This window comes from Salmo trutta, chromosome 5 (assembly GCF_901001165.1).
Source record: "Salmo trutta chromosome 5, fSalTru1.1, whole genome shotgun sequence".
NCBI lineage: Eukaryota > Metazoa > Chordata > Actinopteri > Salmoniformes > Salmonidae > Salmo > Salmo trutta.
In genome coordinates, this window is record NC_042961.1 from 8,913,249 (window position 1) to 8,930,788 (window position 17,540).

Below are 17,540 nucleotides of genomic sequence, written 5' to 3' on the forward strand. Positions count from 1 at the left end.
AAGTACCCTGTCTGACCATTTCTTGGCCTTCTTTGTCATCTCTATCCAAAACAAAGGATCTCTGCTGTAACGTGACACTTTCTAAGGCACCCATAGGCTCTCAGAAGGCGCCAGAACGTTGAATGATGACTCTGCAGTTACTGGCTGAAAAACAGTAGCGCATTTGGTAAGTGGTCGATCTGAGAACAATGAGACGGGTGCGCGCATGAACGTGAAGAGTCCATTTTACTTTTTCAGTCTTTGAACGAAAACAACAACTCCCGGTCGGGATATTATTGCTATTTTACGAGAAAAATCGCACAAAAATTGATTTTAAACAGCGTTTGACATGCTTCGAAGTACGGTAATGGAATATTTTGAATTTTTTTGTCACGATACGCGTCCACGCGTCACCCTTCGTTACCCTTCGGATAGTGTCTTGAACGCACGAACAAAACGCCGCTATTTGGATATAACTATGGATTATTTGGAACCAAACCAACATTTGTTGTTAAAGTAGAAGTCCTGGGAGTGCATTCTGACGAAGAACAGCAAAGGTAATCCAATTTTTCTTAAAGTAAATCTGAGCTTGGTGAGTACCAAACTTCGTGGGTGTCAAATTAGCTAGCCCGTGATGGCGAGCTATCTACTCAGAATATTGCAAAATGTGTTTTCACCGAAAATCTATTTTAAAATCGGACACCGCGATTGCATAAAGGAGTTCTGTATCTATAATTCTTCAAATGATTGTTATGTTTTTTGTGAACGTTTATCGTGAGTAATTTAGTAAATTCACCGGAAGTGTTCGGTGGGAATGCTAGTTCTGAACGTCACATGCTAATGTAAAAAGCTGGTTTTTGATATAAATATGCACTTGATTGAACAAAACATGCATGTATTGTATAACATAATGTCCTAGGAGTGTCATCTGATGAAGATCATCAAAGGTTAGTGCTGCATTTAGCTGTAGTTTTGGTTTTTGTGACATTCTATGCTAGCTTGAAAAATGGGTGTCTGATTATTTCTGGCTGGGTACTTTGCTGACATAATCTAATGTTTTGCTTTCGTTGTAAAGCCTTTTTGAAATCGGACAGTGTGGTTAGATAAAGGAGAGTCTTGTCTTTAAAATGGTGTAAAATAGTCATATGTTTGAAAAATTGAAGTTTTCGGATTTTAGAGGAGTTTGTATTTTGCGCCATGCCCTATCATTGGATATTGGAGTGGTGTTCCGCTAGCGGAACGTCTAGATGTAAGAGGTTTTAAGAAGGCACACCTGTTAATTGAAATGCATTCCAGGTGACTACCTCATGAAGCTGGTTGAGATAATGCCAAGAGTGTGCAAAGCTGTCATCAAGGCAAAGGGTGGTTATTTGAAGAATCTCAAATATAAAATATATTTTGATTTGTTTAACACTTTTTTGGTTACTACATGATTCCATGTGTTATTTCATAGTTTTGATGTCTTCACTATTATTCTGCAATGTAGAAAATAGTAAAAATAAAGAAAAACCCCTGAATGAGTAGGTGTTCTAAAACCTTTGACCAGTAGTGTATATATTTTAAACACTAATCTGTCAATAAAAGCTAGAAGCTGATCCATCAAGTCAATTCATTAAGGCATAATTCTAATTATATTATCATTTTGAAACATTGTCAGATATTTTGCTAACATTATAAAAGCAATATGAACTAGAAGAGACAATGGCCTGTACTTAAACCTTTATTCTATTCCAGGTCATCAGGTAATATTGTTACCTTCGTCCCACCAGTCTCTCTTGTAACTTCTCCCAGGCTAACACCCAAGACTAGCTAGCATGGTCCTTGAAACCTATGCAGTAATTTATTCACTAGATGGGTTAAGAAAATGGCATATGTTTGGAACCTTATTAAACAACTCCACAACTGAAAACAATTCCGGGTCAATTTTTTACTTAAGTCACTCAAAACCACTTTTTTTGTTGTTGATAACTTGGCAAAACATGATGGGACTGGCTGTTTTTTTTGCAGGGAACTCCTCCGCATTAGGAACATGCTGACTTCACGACGTCAATCGAGCTTCTATTTTATCTGAGAAAGTGGGCGTGTTACTTTCGTCCCGGCTCACCCCTACTTGTGACGCCACATGCAGGTAGAATTGGTCATTTGCGGGTAAGAATGTAGATTTCATCAGCCACTTTGGTGTTTGGTCACACAGAGCATTTGGGAACAGATTTTTTTATCCAAAGCCCACATGTAGAAGTTAGTCGAATTGTGTTGGGTTGCGTCAATCGAATCTGGAATTAGGATATAAACAAACCATGCAACTTAGTTTTGCAATGATTATTTAATACATCTTTAAGTAAATAGAATGATAGTACAAATGGTAATATGATGTTCGTATATACGGGCTCACTGCACCACCTCGCAAGGTATACAGAGAACTCTCTGTTTAAGCACAAAGTTCTTCTTTAATACTCTGACAGAGATAGTTCCCGCTCAGAGCGGGCCTATCAGAGTAGAGGCTGAGCGTGGTTTAGACTTACTCAGCCTATTGCAGGCGCACAGGCTGGTCCAAGCCTCCTGGCGCATCACATGTTGCCAGGCGTTGGATCTTATCTTCTTAGTGTATACTCAAGAGTCAGCAACCACTCAATTTCCAGTGATTTACTTATACAGTTGTTTCTCCACTCTATCTGTTCCTCACATGCTCCCCTTGTGATGGGTTTCACAACCTCCTATCACTAAGTCAGCTGCCTACACCTTGTTACACAATGTTCTCTTTGTCTACCCATTATGCTGTTCTGTTTATGTTCTGATGTACTATAAACCATAATTATAGTTGCACATTCAATATCTGCAGAAGCATAAAACCGAAAGATAACCCCACAATTGACAAGAAAAGTTACTAAAAAGTCTGACTTTGTCCTGTTTCTTGTCCAGTTACCTCGTTTTTTTCACATGCTAGGTTGTTTTCAATGTTATGTCTGCTGCTAGGAAAATATTTCAGTCTGAGATTGATCGGTTTTTACTATTGTATTGAATTTATTTATTTGAACATACATTGGTTAAAAGACACAGGCCACAAAAATGAAATGAAATTAAGCAATATACCCCATTACTTCTTACTAGTAATACATTTGTTGTTTTTGAAACAGAAGGCATGCTCATCCATTTAAAAATAAATAATAATATGTGCAATTATGGAGGAAAAAAACATTTTGCTGTTAAAAATCTGAGTGGCTGGTAGATTTATTTTATTTTTTATCTACCCTTCACAGTGGTTGGTGGACCAAAAAGTTAATTTCCCACCCTGATTGTGGAGTAACTACAATGTTGTTAACCATCCTGAGTTCTCTTATTACAGCCATTCAACTCTGTAACTGTTTTAAAGTCACCATTGGCCTGATGGTGAAATCCCTGAGTGGTTTCCTTCCTCTCCGGCAACAGAGGTAGGAACATCTGTATCTTTGTAGTTACTGTATTTGATACATCATTCAAAGTATAATTAATAACTTCACCATGCTTAAATGGGTATTCAATGTCTGCTACCAATATGTGCTCTTCTTTGCGAGGCATTGGAAAACCAATGTGTTTGAATCTGTGTTTGTAATTCACTGCTTGACTGAGGGACCTTAAAGATAATTGTATGTGTGGGGTACAGAGATGAGGTACATTCAAAAATCATGTTAAACACTTTGCACACAGAGTGAGTTCATACAACTTATGTGACTTGTTAAGCACATTTTTACTCCTGAACTTATTTAGCCTTGACATAACAAAGTGATTGCATACTTATTGACTCAAGAGATTTCAGCTTTTAATTTTTAATTAATTTGTTAAAATTTGTAATTAATTACATTTCTAATTAATTTCCACTTTGACATTATGGGGTATTGTGTAGGCCAGTGACAAAACATCAACATTTAATCAATTTTAAATGCAGGCTGTAACACAACAAAATGTGGAAAAAGTCAAGGGGTGTGAATACATTCTTAAAGGCACTGTAGATACTATAGACAGTGTTGAAATGAATCCATTCTAGAGCAATAATACTGGTCAATCAAAAAACTGTGTAGCATATGCTAGCAGCTTAGAACGCTTCCACAGTCTCCTTTGGGCCTGTACACACCCCTAACCTTCCTCCCTCCCTGCATCTCTCCTATAGATTGGCACAACCACGCTACAACAGATGCCAGTCATGTCACAAAAGGAATGAGTCACACAAAAAAAGTTGAAAGGCATGAAAAGAACAACAAGCCACGCTTCCCTCTCCTACAGTACACAAACTTTGTTATGCCTTACTTTGCTCATGGCTATGAGACTTCTGTGCTAGAAGTCTTCAAATTGGACACAAACTAAATCAGTAAACAGGCATACTGCATATCTAAACAGTTTGTTCACAGACAAAATACAATCAAACAGGAATTCTGAACAGAGGTCTGAACTGAGTTCTGAGTGAGTATAAAACAAAAACAAAGATTCCAGCTCATCTCCAACAATTTGTCATGACCTAGTGAAAATAGTATCTTCAAATGAACCAAGCCCTCGGGCAAAAAAACCATTAGAACACAAATTAGTCTTAAAAAATGAATCACTCTGTGATCTAACAGAGCATGGCCTTTTCACAAAATGTCTTACATGGACACCGTGTACAAGCATAGGGACCCTGTTTTCTGTTCTCTCTTGACTCCCTGTACACACCCAGTCAGTGAAGCTGGCCACTCAGATGCTCATATCAGACATGTCTGACACATTCATTAGATTCAGCAGCATCTGCTCTGCCACCAGTCAGCCAGCCAATCAGTCAGTCAGTCAGTCAATCAATCAGCGAGTCAGTCAGGCGGCCCAGCATATCTTTCATTAGCAGTAGTAATGTTCCATACACACAAAAAGCTTATTTCCTCTCAAATGTTCTGCACAAATTTGTTTAATCCCTGTTAGTGAGCATTTCTACTTTGCCAAGATAATCCATTCACCTGACAGGTGTAGCATATAAGGAAGCTGATTAAACAGCATGATCATTACACAGGTGCACCTTGTGCTGGGGACAATAAAAGGCCATTAAAATGTGCAGTTGTCACAACACAATGCCACAGATGTCTCAAGTTGAGGGAGTGTGTAATTGGCATGCTGACTGCAGAAATGTCCAACAGAGCTGTTGCCAGAGAATGTTAATTTCTCTAACATAAGCAGCCTCCGACTTCGTTTCAGAGAATTTAGAAGTAAGTCCGACCGGCCTCACAACAGCAGACCACGTGTAACCACGCCAGCCCAGGACCTCCACATCGTCTGAGACCAGCCACCCAGACAGCTGATGAAACTGTGGGTTTGCACAACCGAAGACTTTTTGCATAAACTGTCAGAAACCAGGGAAGCTCATCTGCATGCTCGTTGTCCTCACCAGGGTCTTGACCTGACTGCAGTTTGGCATCGTAACAGACTTCAGTGGGCAAATGCTCACCTTCGATGGCCACTGGCACGCTGGAGAAGTGTGCTCTTCACGGCTCATGGTGGCGATGGGGTTATGGTATGGGCATGGGCATGCATAAGCTACGGACAACAAAAACAATTGCATTTTATCGATGGCAATTTGAATGCACAAAGATACCGTGACGAGATCCTGAGGCCCATTGTCGTGTCATTCATCCACCACCATCACCTCATGTTTCAGCATGATAATGCACAGCCCCATGTCACAAGGATCTGTACACAAGTCCTGGAAGCTGAAAATGTCCCAGTTCTTCCATGGCCTCCATACTCATTAGGCATTGACTGGTTTTCTGATCTACGCCCTACCATTTTCTTAAGGTATCTGTGACCAACAGATGTATACTGTATCTGTATTCCCAGTCATGTGAAATCCATAGATTAGGGCCCAATTCATTTATTTCAACTGACTGATTTACTTATATGAACTGTAACTCAGTAAAATCGTAGAAATTGTTGCATGTTGCGTTTATATTTTTGTTCAGTGTAGTACATAGCATCACATCAGATTAGTCTTAGCCTTCCTTATGTGCTAAAGATCACACACTTAAGTTAACATAGAACCTAGTGACAATTCTGGCATTCGACATCTCTTGGAAAAGTGTACCTTTTCCTATCAAAAACGAACTAAAGAAGTCTGCCCAAAACAATTCAACAGGATGTCAGTGCGTTTTGAAAACCCATTGCTAAATAATCATTTGTCAGCAAAATCTCTAAAAAGTATGCTGAAACATCATAATATACACCGAAGCAGTTTCTCAACTATTTAAGAGGCATATCATTTCCAATAATAAGTCTGGAGATGCAACGCAATTAAAGTAGCAACTTCTCTTGAGTATGTATAAATATAAATATTATGCTGGGAGAGTGTCAACTGAAGGTGGCAGGTTAACAAAGTCAGGAACGTCGGGTGTGTGTTTGGGTTTTCTAGGCTGAGACGGAGCTGGTGGTGACAGATGAAGCATGGGTAATTATCTCAGAGAGAAGCTGAAAGAGAGAGTGGGCTGCCTGCCTGTGCTGTGCTGAGTTGACACACACCAATGGAAGCTCTCAGTTTGACAGGTTCACCCACTGTGATTAAGTCTCACTTGGCGAGCTCGGGCCTTTTTAAGTGAGTCCTATTCAAATGCTGAAGTAGTTATGTCTATGTCAGGGTTGGGCAACTGGCCTTTTGCAGGCCTGCGAATCAATTTCTCGGAACTCAGTCTCAGGGTCTCAACTTACTGTTTAGCGTCAGAATAGTAGAATATACATGGTACAATTATTTTATTGTGCATCAGCAGAATTTCTTGTTGGGGGGGGGGGTTGCCCATCCCTGGTCTATATTATAGTGCATGGAACTTCCTTCCATCCCATACTGCACAAATAAACTGCAAACCTGATACAGATAAAGCAAAAACCTCGCTGCACAACGCCTCCCTCCATTTGACCTAAATAGTTTGTGTGTATGCATTGATATGTAGGCTATGTAGGCTACGCCTTCTAAAAAAATGTATGTAGTTCTGTCCTTGAGCTGTTGATGTCTAATGATGTTGTGTATTATGTCATTCTGTATTATGTTTCATGTTTTGAAACAGGAAGATTAGCTTCTGGAACATTAGGAAGATTAGCTGCTGCTTTTGCAACAGCTAATGGGGATCCTAATAAAATACCAAATAGTGCTGTCTCTGGTAATACTGGGGCAGTATCGAGAGGTTCAATTCGTAGACCAGAGTCGGGGATGATTCGCATTGTGAAAAACAGCACTATTATAGTGAGGGTTGAGCACATACTGTATCAGAGCTGATGTCAGCTAATATTAGAATGAATCCATTTCTTCACTTGATAGAGTAATGTGGAAAGGAAGTGTGTTCTGTTGATAAAAAATAAGCATTGACATAAGAGCTTGGCTGATAATGACAATGAGTTAATATGAAAATAACAGATATGCTTTAATATAGGTGGTCTATCAACTCTTCAGAGTTCGGCAACACCAGTACTTACACTTGTTGAAGAAGCTGCTATGTCTGGTTTGTATCCAGGTAGCAGGGGCAGCAGGGGTCCGTAGAGAGCCAGTGGGTCTGGCCAGGTGAGAGAGGCAGGACGCCCCGCGCTGTCTGAAGTGGCGCTACCAATGAAACACAGCACAGACAGGGAATGCCATTTACTGCACTTCAAAATGACCTAGAACAGCTACGAATTAGACAATCTTCTTTATTTTGGTTTTGGGTGTCAACGACTTTTGAGCACTTTGTATACCGCCAAACTAGCTCTAGTCCACGCAAGCACCTGGTCCTTAGATATGCATGGGCCAAAGAGTTTGGTCGCATAGAGATCCTACTATAATTATTAAGTATTCTAATTCCTTATTCTATGGGTAGTCATTAATTTAGTATTTTGGAGAAATTACACCCTGTGCATACAAAGAAAGGTTATCCAGCACTCAACGTCTTTACTTTGGTGAGTTAAAGATTTAGATTATATGACTTTTTGCAATTTATTTCATAATTTTTGGGTGGAGCTAAACAAAATGGGGGCCTGACGACTCACACTAAATTCTTCCGCTGCTCTGTTGTTCGCTACATACTTTAGTCTAAGACTCATTGAAGTCGTCTGTAGTGACGCGAGGAATGAGGGGCGTTGTACAAAACAAAGCCATCAGCAATTGGATTGTCTCTAACCAATCAGAGTATCAAAGCCAATGACAAATTTTCTAACCGCTGCTTAACCACAGTATCCACTAAATTGGCCAGATTTCAAAAACATTTGTTGATTTAAAAAAATTGTTTTTATTAAAGTGGCGCCGAAGAAGGCAGACGTTTTACGTGTCCCCAACAGATTGTGTTTTTTTACTAATGTTGTACATAATGTTGCCGCTACCGTCTCTTATGAGCGAAAATAACTTCTGGACATCAGGACTGCGATTACTCAACACGGACAGTCAGAATAATTTTTTTCCTTTAACGAGTCTGACGAGCCCGAAGCGAACGATATACTGCTTTCTCGGGAACAGGCCCATATCCCTGTGATTTGCGTGAAGAGGCGGCGGAGAAAAAGGGGCCAAAGGGCGGGCTGCCTTCTGAGAATTCGAAGGCGATCGAATAAACCCCCACTTCCTTCCATTCTGCTAGCAAACGTGCAATCTTTGGAGAATAAAATTGATGAACTACACGCAAGATTAAACTGCCAACGGGACATTCAAAACTGTAATATCTTATGCTTCACGGAGTCGTGGCTGAACGACGACACTATCAACATATAGCTGGCTGGTTATACGCTGTACCGGCAGGATGGATCAGCGGTGTCTGGTAAGACAACGGGCGGCGGACTATGTATTTTTGTAAATAACAGCTGTTGCACAATATCTAAGGAAGTCTCGAGCTATTGCTCGCCTGAGGTAGAGTATCTCATGATAAGCTGTAGACCACACTATCTACCTAGAGAGTTTTCATCTGTATTTTTCATAGCTGTTTACATACCACCACAGTCAGAGGCTGGCAGTAAGACAGCATTGAATGAGCTGTGTTCCACCATAAGCAAACAAGAAAACGCTCACCTAGAGGCGGCGCTCCTAGTAGCCGGGGACTTTAATGCAGGGAAAATTAATTTAGTTTTACCAAATTTCTACCAGCATGTTAAATGTGCAACCAGAGGGAAAAAACTCTGGATCACCTTTTGTAGAAATAGGCAGGATTTATGACTGTGGCAACCAGACAACTCTGATATAAAGTGTTTTTTCTCGAAGTTGCCGGGATGTCACGTGTCCTACTTATATCAGCACACTCATAACAACCTACTCATTCAGAATACTCTATTCAATCAAATAAGCCACACGTAGCAAATAAGTCATTACATTTTTTGGTTAACAAAATTCGACTGTCAAATACAAAAACACCTCGCTTGGTGAGAGAAAACAAAACCACTACCTGCTGGAGAAGGCAGATTTTGGGCCCAGTCATCCTCCTCTCTTTGCCACTTCCTCTCTGGCATTACCCACGTGTTCTGGCTCTGGCCCAACACATCGGTTTCTATGTTTTGTAGTAAAAAAACTGAGAAAGATAAGCGTTTCCAATGACATCATCGGTGTGCATTGTGTAATTTTAACCAATTAGGAGTTGGCATTGCCTACTAATTGGTTGATAATGTTATTGGAAACACTATCTTTTTTACTTCAAAACATAGAAACGCTCCATTTTCACATATGTTGATGTTGGGAGATGATGAATATGAAGTTCAAAATGTTTGACATTTCCCTTGAAGATAGGCTAAAACTGCTTCTCCAAAAGAAATCCCTGATCACACTTGTTGGCAATGTCATGGCGAGGTTGTCTAGCAAAGCCTCAGGGTTTAGAAACTCCGTGCTCAGATCCAGAACATTGCGCAAAAGAAACTAACATGCTGACCAAAGTGCCTCCACCATCGTGTGCATGTTGATTTTGTCCAACCCCACCAGAACCGTTCATGACACGCAGGTTAAAATATCAAAACCAACTGTGGACCAACTATATTAATTTGGGAACAGGTCGAAACACACAAAACATTCACGGACATTTAGCTAGCTTTCTGTTGCTAGCTAATTTGTCCTGGGAGATAAACATTGGATTATTGTACCTGAAATGCATATGGTCCAGTTCCCGCCAATATCCAGCAACTTCACACAGCCATTGAACAGTGGGACAACATTCCACAGGCCACAATCAACAGCCTGATCAACTCTATGCGAAGGAGATATGTCACGCTGCATGAGGCAATGGTGGATACACCAGATACTGAATGGTTTTTTGATCCATGCTCCTACCTTTTTTTAAGGTATCTGTGACCAACAGATGCATATCTATATTCCCAGTCATGTGAAATCCATAGATTAGAGCCTAATTAATTTATTTCAATTGACTGATTTACTTATATGAACTGTAACTCAGTAAAATCTTTGAAATTGTTGCATTTATGTTTTTGCTCAGTATAGTTAGTTCTCTCTCCTCATTCCTCTTCTGTGGATTTTATATGGCAGTTGGCAACCAACTTTAACCTCTTATGGCTAGGGGGCAGTATTTTCACGGCTGGATAAAAAACGTACCCAATTTAATCTGATTATTAGTCCTGCCCAGAAACTAGAATATGCATAAAATTATTAGCTTTGGATAGAAAACACTCCAAAGTTTCTAAAACTGTTTGAATGGTGTCTGTGAGTATAACAGAACTCCTATGGCAGGCAAAAACCTGAGAAGGTTCTGTTCAGGAAGTACCCTGTCTGAACATTTCTTGCCCTTGTTGATTCTCTCTATCTATTACAAGGGATCTCTGCTGTTACGTGACACTTCCCACGTCTCCAATGGGGTCTCAGAGCCCGGGAAAAACAGGAATGACGTAATTCAAAGCCCTGGCTGAAACACACGAGAGCAAAAGCTAAGTGGGCTATCAGTGGAGAAATGCTTAGGCTCGTGACCTGCCCCGCCCCCGTCTTTCGGTTTTTCCCTCAGTTTACAGACATGCAGATTCCCGGTCGGAATATTATCGCTTTTCTACGACATAAATTGCATAAAATTTGGTTTTAAACAGCGGTTGACATGCTTCGAAGTACGGTAATGGAATATTTAGAATTTTTTTGTCACGTTCTGCGCCATGCGCACGACCGTGATTTACCATTGGGATAGTGTCTAGAACGCACGAACAAAACGTCGTTGATGGAACATAACGATGGATTATTTGGGACCAAACCAACATTTGTTATTGAAGTAGAAGTCCTGGGAGTGCATTCTGACGAAGAACAGGAAAGGTAAGACCATTTTTCTTATAGGAAAAGGCTAAACTGGTTGGGTGTCTAAATAGCTAGCCCTGTGATGCCGGGCTATGTACTTAGAATATTGCAAAATGTGCTTCATCCGAAAAGCTATTTTAAAATCGGACATATCGAGTGCATAGAGGAGTTCTGTATCTATAATTCTTAAAATAATTGTTATGCTTTTTGTGAACGTTTATCGTGAGTAATTTAGTAAATTCACCGGAAGTGTTCGGTGGGAATGCTAGTTCTGAACGTCACTTGCTAATGTAAAAAGCTGGTTTTTGATATAAATATGAACTTCATTGAACAGACATGCATGTATTGTATAACATAATGTCCTAGGTGTGTCATCTGATGAAGATAATCAAAGGTTAGTGCTGCATTTAGCTGTGGTTTTGTTTTTTGTGACATTATATGCTAGCTTGAAAAATGGGTGTCTGATTATTTCTGGCTGGGTACTCTGCTGACATAATCTAATGTTTTGCTTTCGCTGTAAAGCCTTTTTGAAATCGGACAGTGTGGTTAGATTAACAAGAGTCTTGTCTTTAAATAGCTGTAAAATAGTCATATGTTTGAAAAATTGAAGTTTTCGGATTTTAGAGGAGTTTGTATTTCGCGCCACGCCCATCATTGGATATTGGAGCAGACGTTCCGCTAGCGGAACATCTAGATGTAAGAGGTAAGGTGCATTACCGACACCAGCTGGACTGGACTGTGGAACTCATTATTTCAATCACCCACATAGGTATATGCTCATAAAAACCAAAGAATAGATGTGAGAGGCGGGACTTGCAGCGCATCAAACATCTAAAATTGCTGGGGTAGCCATGCTGGTTGTGTGCCTTGAAATGTAAATAAATCACAGACAGTGTCACAAGCAAAGAACCCCCACAGCATCACACCTCCTCCTCCATGCTTCACAGTGGGAACCACACATGTGGAGATCATTCGTTCACCTACTCTGCATCTCACAAAGACACGTCGGTTGGAAACCAAAATCTCAAATTTGGTCTAATGTGTATTGCTCATGTTTCTTGGCCCAAGAAAGTCTCTTCTTCTTACAGGTGTCCTTTGGTAGTGTTTTTTTCTCACAGCAATTCGACCATGAAGACCTGATTCACACAGTCTCCTCTGAATAGTTGATATTGAGATGTGTCTGTTACTTGAACTCTGCAAAGCATTTATTTGGCCTGCAATTTCTAAGGCTGGTAACATTAATGAACTTATCATCTGCAGCAGAGGTAACTCTGCGTCTTCCTTTCCTGTGGCGGTCCTCATGAGAGCCAGTTTCATCACAGCGCTTGATGGTTTTTGTGACTGCACTTGAAGAAACTTTCAAAGTTCTTGACATTTTCCAAATTGACTGACCGTCACGACTTAAAGTAATGATGGACTGTTGTTTCTCTTTGCTTATTTGAGCTGTTCTTTCCATAATATCGACTTGGTATTTTGCCAAATATATACCACCCCTACCTTGTCACAACACAACTGATTGGCTCAAATGCACTAAGGAAAGAAATTCCACAAAAGTAACTTTTAACAAGGCACACCTGTTAATTGAAATGCATTCCAGGTGACTACCTCATGAAGCTGGTTCAGAGAATACCAAGAGTGTGCAAAGCTGTCATCAAGGCAAAAGTTGGCTACTTTGAAAAATCTAAAATATATTTTGATTTGTTTAATACTTTCTTTTTTGGCTACTACATGATTCCATATGTGTTATTTCATAGGTTTGATGTCTTCACTATTATTCTACAACGTAGAATAAAAAACCCTTGAATGAGTAGGCGTGTCCAAACTTTTGACTGTACTATACGTCCTTGGGTGTTGCATAGCGTTTGGCCAGAGTTATGCCCCGCTTTGTTTTCCAGATGTCTAGCCCACATTTTCTGTACAGGACACCTACAGCACCCGTTGTCACAGGAAGGCCAAAAAGATCATCAAGGACAACAACCACCCGAGCCACTGCCTGTTCACCCCGCTACCATCCAGAAGGTGAGGTCAGTACAGGTGCATCAAAGCTGGGACCGAGAGACTGAAAAACAGCTTCTACCCAAGGCCATCAGACTGTTAAACAGCCGTTACTAACACAGAGAGGCTGCTGCCTACATACCGACTCAGAATCACTGGCCACTTTAATAAATGGAACACTAGTCACTTTATTAATGGCACTTTAATAATGTTTACATATCTTGCATTACTCATTCCATATGTATATACTGTATTTTTATACCATCTATTGCCTCTTTCCTATGCCGCTCGGTCATCGCTCATCTATATATTTATATGTATATATTGTTATTCCATCCCTTTACTTAAATTTGTGTGTATTAGGTAGTTGTTGTGGAACTGTTAGATTACTTGTTAGATATTACTGCACTGTCGGAACTAGAGTCACAAGCATTTCACTACACTCGCACCAACATCTGCTAACCATGTGTATGTGACCAATATAATTTGATTTGAAGCACGTGCTCCACTTTTTTTAAAACTTGCTTAAAGCTAGCTAGTTGGAGTCTGTGTGTACTTCCATTTGTACCACTGCACAGCGGGCTCCCAAGTGGCGCAGTGGTCTAAGGCACTGCATCTCAGTGCTAGAGGCGTGACTACAGACCCTGATGCATTTCCAGGCTGTATCACAACCGGCTGTGATTGGGAGTCCCATAGGGTAGTGCACAATTGGCCCAGCTTCGTGCTGGGGTAGGCCATCATTGTAAATAAGAATTTGTTCTTAAAACCTCTTTGGGCCAGGGGGCACTATTTTCACATCCAGATGAAAAGTGTGCCCAAAGTAAACTGCCTGCTACTCAGGCCCAGAAGCTAGGATATGCATATAATTGGTAGATTTGGATAGAAAACACTCTAACGTTTCTAAAACTGTGAGTGAGTATGTCTGTGAGTATCACAGAACTTATTTGGCAGGCGAAATCCCGAGGACAAACCATCCAGGATTTGTTTTTTTGAGGTCACTGTCTTTTCAATTGGGTTTCTATGGGGAACTATATTTTTGAAGGACCTGGTTGCAGTTCCTATGGCTTCCAGTAGATGTCAACAGTCTTTAGAAATTGGTTGATGTTTTTCCTTTGAGAAATGAAGAAGTAGCCCTTTCCTTTCTGAGTGTAGAGCCAAGTGGACTGTTTTGTTTGGTGCACGTGACTTGAAACTCGCTCCACTTTCATTTTATCCGCTATTGAACACAGTACATTCCGACTTAAATTGTATCAATTATTTACATTTTAAAATACCTAAAGTTGGATTAGGAAAGTTGTTTGAAATGTTTGGATCAAGTTTACAGGTAACTTATTAGATACTTTGTAGTCATGTTGGGCGAGTTGGATCCGGTGTATTTTCTGAATCAAACGCGCCAAATAAATGGCGCATTTTGGGGACATAACAATGGAATTTATCGAACAAAAGGACCATTTGTGATGTTTATGGGACACATTGGAGTGCCAACAGAAGAAGATCTTCAAAGGTAAGGCATGAATTATATCGTTATTTCTGACTTTTGTGTAGCACCTGCCTGGTTGAAATCTGATTTTCATGTGTTGGTATGCTGGGCGCTGTCCTTAGATAATCGCATGGTTTGCTTTCGCCGTAAAGCCTTTTTGAAATTTGACACTGCGGCTGGATTAACAAGAACTTAATCTTTAAACCGATGTATAACACTTGTATGATTTTTGAATTCTTATTACGAGTATTTCTGTTTTTGAATTTGGCGCGCTGCAATTTTACTGGGTGTTGTCAAATCGATCCCACTAACGGGATTGGCGCGCGAAGGGATCCATAAGAAGGAGGCGTCACTACAGACCCTGGTTCGTTTCCAGGCTGTATCACTACCGGCCGTGATTGGGAGTCCCATAGGGCGGTGCACAATTGGCCCAGCTTCGTCCCGGTTAGGCCGGGGTAGGCCGTCATTGTAAATAAGAATTTATTCTTAACCTGTTTGGGCTAGGGGGCAGTATTGAGAATTTTGGAAAAAATATGTGCCCATTTTTAACTGCCTCCTACACCAACTCAGAAGCTAGAATATGCATATTATTGTTCAGGTTTGGATAGAAAACACCCTAAAGTTTCTAAAACTGTTTGAATGGTGTCTGTGAGTATAACAGAACTCCTATGGCAGGCAAAAATCTGAGAAGGTTTCATGCAGGAAGTGGCCTGTCTGACAAGGAGTCGTTCTTCTTGCCTCTGTTTATTGAAGAGTAAGGATCTTAGCTGTAACGTGACAATTCCTAGGGCTCCAATAGGCTCTCAGAACCCGGGAAAAACAGGAACGATGACGAGGCAGCCTCAGGCTGAAACAGATTATCGCCTTTTCCAAGTGTCCCATTAGGTGACAATGGAATGAGGCGCGTGCGTGATTCGTCCCCGTGGAGAAATTTCATTCGGCTGTTTAGCTTATTGCAGATTCCCGGTCGGAATATTATCGCTTTTCTACGAGATAAATGGCATAAAAATTGATTTTAAACAGCGGTTGACATGCTTCGAAGTACGGTAATGGAATATTTAGACATTTTTTGTCACGTCATGCGCCATGCTCATGACCGTGATTTAGTATTCTGATAGTGTCTAGAACGCATGAACAAAACGTCGCTGATGGAACATAACGATGGATTATTTGGGACCAAACCTACATTTGTTATTGAAGTAGAAGTCCTGGGAGTGCATTCTGATGAAGAACAGGAAAGGTAAGAGCATTTTTCTTATAGGAAATGTGATTTTGGTGTAGGCTGAACTGGGTGGGTGTCTAAATAGCTAGCCCGTGATGGCTGGGCTAGCTACTTAGCTACTTAGCTACTTAGAATATTGCAAAATGTGCTTCATCCGAAAAGCTATTTTAAAATTGGACATATCGAGTGCATAGAGGAGTAATGTATCTATAATTCTTAAAATAATTGTTATGCTTTTTGTGAACGTTTATCGTGAGTAATTTAGCAAACTGTTAGTAAATTCCCCGGAAGTTTGCGGGGGGTATGCTTTTTCTGAACGTCACATGCTAATGTAAAAAGCTGTTTTTTGATATAAATATGAACTTGATTGAACAGACATGCATGTATTGTATAACATAATGTCCTAGGTGTGTCATCTGATGAAGATCATAAAAGGTTAGTGCTGCATTTAGCTGTGGTTTGGGTTTATGTGACATTATATGCTAGCTTGAAAAATGGGTGTCTGATTATTACTGGCTGGGCACTCTCCTGACATAATCTAATGTTTTGCTTTCGTTGTAAAGCCTTTTTGAAATCGGACAGTGTGGTTAGATTAACGAGAGTCTTGTCTTTAAATAGCTGTAAAATAGTCATATGTTTGAGAAATTGAAGTAATAGTATTTCAAACGATTCAAAAATCGCGCCACTGGATTCAGGTTGCTGTTACGTAGGTGGGACGAATTCGTCCCACCTGCGCCAGAGAGGTTAACTTACTTGCCTAGTTAAATAAAGGTTAAAAAAAAAACAGTAAAACAATGCACGAAAATATTTAACGCATGTAGTACACAGAATGCACCCAATGCACCCACTGCAGCCTAGTGCTGAAGCGTTGCGGCCTGTTCCATAATGAATGACTTCCGCCGGAATGCAGAGTTTGATGCATCTAGTGGACATGAGGAGTTAGGAGTCTTGGTACGCAGTCAAGAAATCCTCCACAAAAGGACATGGAAAGCGACAGAGCACGGGGACAACGGATTGTCTTCACGCGATGGACCAGAGCTAGGCATTCTTCAAGAAAGACATGTAAACGAAAGATTAGAACGGATTTGTTGAGCAACGTACATGCCGATAAGAGATTATTATCGATAAGAGATTATTTCTGATGGAATGATGATCTTAAATAGTTAGCTTGTCGACTGTCTCGCTAAATCTGACAAGCTGAAAATGACAAGTTAGCATTAGCCATAGCATAGCGTGCAGCCTTTGTCCTTCAAAACAGACTACATGGTTCAGTATGCAACCCAATTACATATTCTAGGGTTAAAACGTGTAATTTGGGAAATATATTCACCTCCCAGTGTAATCCGGAGGGCACAGCCCATCCGTATGGACGCCGCCATCTTGAAGTTATGAAAGGTCCTGAACAGCACAAGTAGACTGAGATGTGCCGGTTCAAAAATAAGATTTTGTTTAATTTGGAAAACGGATAACATTACGTTATGGATAACGTACAGGTAAATATGATTCATATGAAAGCTATATTCAATGTAATTAACTTTTTAAGGTATAGGGGGCAGTATTTTCAATTTCGGATGAAAAGCGTGCCCAGAGTAAACTGCCAAATACTTGGGCCCAGAGTCAAATATTTGCATATTATTAGTAGATTTGGATAGAAAACACTC

The 17,540-nt window shown here is 40.3% G+C and overlaps 1 pseudogene; it reads right to left on the reverse strand.

Annotated features, from left to right (window-relative positions):
* The window catches only part of LOC115193455 (28S ribosomal protein S5, mitochondrial-like), a 66,339-nt pseudogene extending 49,081 nt beyond the window's left edge, over window positions 1-17,258 (reverse strand).
* Window positions 17,259-17,540: the final 282 nt, after the last annotated feature.